Here is a 3,635-nt window from a genome sequence, read left to right as displayed (position 1 = left end):
CTTGCCCCAACCTGCCGGGTTTTTTTGCCGGCTGCTGCCACCAAGACAGAAGTGGCAGATTCCCCAGGCCCTGCTCGGCTGAGCTGGCTGGGGTGCCACTTTTCCGGTATCAATAGTGCATGTCAGGATGAAATGGAAGAACTTAAAGCTTTTAATAGGTAGTCAATAAATACCCGTTGAATAAATGAGTAACTGAATGAATGCTGTGTGTGGGTTAGGAAAGCAAATGAGAGGAGTGTAGTCAGCGTCTAAGCCAACTGGGATGAGAAGGGCCACTTTCCAGCTCTTGGCTGAACAGTGGTGCTGACTTTCTGCAGGCATTTTCACTCCTCGTTCTTCCATCCTGTTGCCCTCAGCATCCATTCACAAGCTAGGACTGCACTGAGCTGAATCTCCCCCAAAGACGCTGGGCCTCGTTTCTACCTCCAAAACCCTTTGCTGCTCCAGCAAGGGACCGTGGGGCTGCACTCTCCCTGCCTGCAAGCTGCTCGGGATCGTGGGGCCAGGGAGGGGCTCCTTCTGCTACCTTTCCTTCCCACTTTCAGTCACATCTCTGAGGATGAGAAGTGTGCCTGGGGGATCAGCTGAGGCAGTGAGCACCTAGGGGGCAGGTCGTTGGTGACCTCAGAGTGCTGGAACCACGGAGATGTCAGAGGCCTAATGAGGCCCTGCAGCCTTGTCCCTACTCCCAGGTCTTCTGAAAGTGGAACTGGGGTCCTCACCAGGGCCTGAACTTAGCTCAGAGACCTGTGAAAGGATAGGCAAGTTTGGAGAACACAGGCTTCCAGCCTCCCTGCCCTGGCCCTGGCCGCTCCGCCCCCTCCAGTTTTCGTCTGATGTCACCGAGAGGGAAGAAGGGAGAAAGAAGGGACGGGGGCCCAAGGCTCAGGATTCCCCAACCGAAAGCCCTTGAAGGCCGATAATCTGTGCTTTTCAAAGACATTAATGAAAACACAAACACAGGAACACCAAACGAACAAGTGTGACAAATTAAAATGAGTCAGGAAAGGCAGGGAGCAATGGGGCGGGAAGGCGGGATGGGGACCCGGAGGGTGGTCAGGGGAGGCTAGCAATGTCTCTCTCCGGAGGGGGGCCGGTTGACCTGGGGCTGCTCTCCTTGGTTTTTCCTTCAAACATCATGACAAGCTTGAGGACCGCCGGCCGTTTCGCGAGCATCATCTTCACAAAGTCTCGGTAGGAAATGGTGTCGTTGACCACATCTGTCACCCCTGAGATCATTTTCTTCATCTCCAGGTGGGTCTTGGGGACGCCAAGCTTCTCCATCATTCTCTTTAAAGACATCAGGTCAATCTTGCCTTCATTGTTCAGGTCAAACTCCATGTACTTCTCTTTGAAGGCCGCGAGCCGTTCCCGCAGGTTCTCCTCATCCCCGCCCGTCTGCTCACAGAGAAACTCTTGGTTGATCTCGGCCAGTCTCCTCTCCTGCCGGGCTTTGAGCAAGCCAAACGCCTTTCCTCCTTGGAACCTGTTGTTGAGCGCAACCGACATGGTGAGCACTGACTCCTGCTCGAGACTCGCTGCAGCATCACCGTCTCCTGCTCGGGACTCGCGGCCTTGGCGAGAGGGTGACGCGGAGGGACAGGTGCCTGGTCCGAGCTCGGCTAGGAGCTCTGGCTGCACGTGGCCTCAGGAGGTAGGAGTGGCCGGAGGCCAAGCTACTGATTTTTGTATCCTGCAAATTTGCTTATGAGTTCTAATCATTTTTGGTGGGGTGGGTTTAGGTTTCTCTAAATAAAATTTTGTATCATCTGCAAACAAGGATAATTGATTTTTTCTTTCCAATATGGATGTCCTTTGTTTCTTTCTCTTGTCTGAGCCACCTGATTAGAACTGTCAAATAACGGTGCTGGGAGCGGGCGCTCTTGTTCCAGGTCTAGGAAAGGCTTTTGGTTTTCCCGCGTTCAGCATGACACTGTGAGTCTATCATATATAGCTTTTAACATGTTGAGGTATGTTTCTTCTACACATAATTTTGGAGAGTTTTTACCATAAAGGCATGTTGAATTTTATCCAATGCTTTTTTAGCATCAATTGAAATGATCACATAATTTTTGTCCTTTATTTTCTGTTAATATGATATGTCACATTGACTGATTTGCCTAAGTCGAACTATCCTTTCATCCTTGGTATGACTCCCACTGGATCATGACCAATCATCTTTTAAATGTGCTGTTGAATCAATGTCCTAGTATTTTGTTGAGGACTTTTAACAATGTTACTTTTACCACTCCATGAGGTGGAATGTTTTTCCATTAATTTGTGTCATCTTCGATTTCTTTCATCAGTGTTGTGTAGTTATCCTGTAGAGATCTTTCACTTCTTTGGTTAAATATATTCCTAGGTATTTTATTTTATTATTACTATTTTTTTTTTTTTTTTGTAGAGACAGTCTCACTTTATCACCCTCAGTAGCGTGCGTGGTGGCACAGAGCTCACAGCAACCTCCAACTCTTGGGCTTAGGCGATTCTCTTGTGTCAGCCTCCTGAGCAGCTGGGACTACAGGTGCCTGCCACAACGCCCGGCTATTGTTTGTTGTTGTTGTTTTTGCAGTTTGGCAGGGGCTGGGTTTGAACCCACCATCTTAGGTATATGGGGCTGGTGCCCTACCCACTGAGCCACAGGCACCACCCCCTTGGTATTTTATTTTCTTTGTAACTTTTGTGAATAGTATTGATTTTCAGCTTGAGTATTATTAGCATATAGAAATACTACTGATTTGTGTACCTTGATTTTGTAACCTAAGACTTTATTAGATTTATTTAGCAATTCTAGGAGTCTTTTGGTGGAGTCTTTAAATTGTTCTCAACATGAGATCATATCATCAGCAAACAGAAATAGTTTGACCTTCCTTTTCCTTATTTAGATGCTTTTTATTTATTTCTTTTGTCTTCTTTCCAGTACTGTCTTAAATAATAGTAGTGGCAGTGGGCACCTTTGTCTTTTTCTAGTTCTTAGGCAGAATGCTTCCAACTTTTCCCCATTCATTATGATGTTGGCTGTGGGTTAGTCATGTACAGCTTTCATAATTTTGAGGTTTGTTCCTTCTATGCCTGGTATGTTGAGGGGTTTTATCATGAAAGGGTGATGAAATCTTTTTAATGCTTTTTCTTCATCTTATGAGATGATCACATGGTATTTGTTTTTTCTTCTGTTTGTTCAATGAATCACGTTTCTTGATTTCCATATATCAACACATCCTTGTATCCCTGGGATAAAATCTACTTGACCATGGTGAATTATCTGTTTTTTTTTTTTTTTTTGCAGTTTTTTTGGCTGGGGTTGGGTTTGAACCCACCACCTCTGGCATGTGGGGCTGGCACCCTACTCCTTTGAGCCACAGGCACTGCCTGAATTATCTTTAGATGTACTGTTGAATTCAGTTTTAAGTATTTTGCTGAAGATTTTTGCAACTGTGTTCATAAGTGATGTCGTTCTGAAGTTTTCTTTTTGGTTATTGTTGTGTCCTTTCTTGGCATTACTATCAATGCGATTTTGGCATAAAAAAATGAATTAGGGAGGATTAACTTCTTCATCTTGTGGAATAATTTCTGTAGGAAGAGTACCAATTCTTCTTTGTAGTGTTGTAACCCAGCCCTCTTTCCCCTACCCACTC

At 45.7% G+C, this 3,635-nt stretch overlaps 1 pseudogene; it reads right to left on the bottom strand.

The window, feature by feature from the left end:
* Positions 1-1,056: 1,056 nt before the first annotated feature.
* LOC100951951 lies at positions 1,057-1,509 on the bottom strand (annotated as a pseudogene).
* Positions 1,510-3,635: the final 2,126 nt, after the last annotated feature.

Source organism: Otolemur garnettii, unplaced genomic scaffold (genome assembly GCF_000181295.1).
Source record: "Otolemur garnettii isolate 467f Iridium unplaced genomic scaffold, OtoGar3 scaffold00013, whole genome shotgun sequence".
Classification (NCBI taxonomy): Eukaryota; Metazoa; Chordata; class Mammalia; order Primates; family Galagidae; genus Otolemur; species Otolemur garnettii.
The sequence above is the reverse complement of the archived record's forward strand: the minus strand, read 5'-3'. Positions and strand labels throughout refer to the sequence as shown.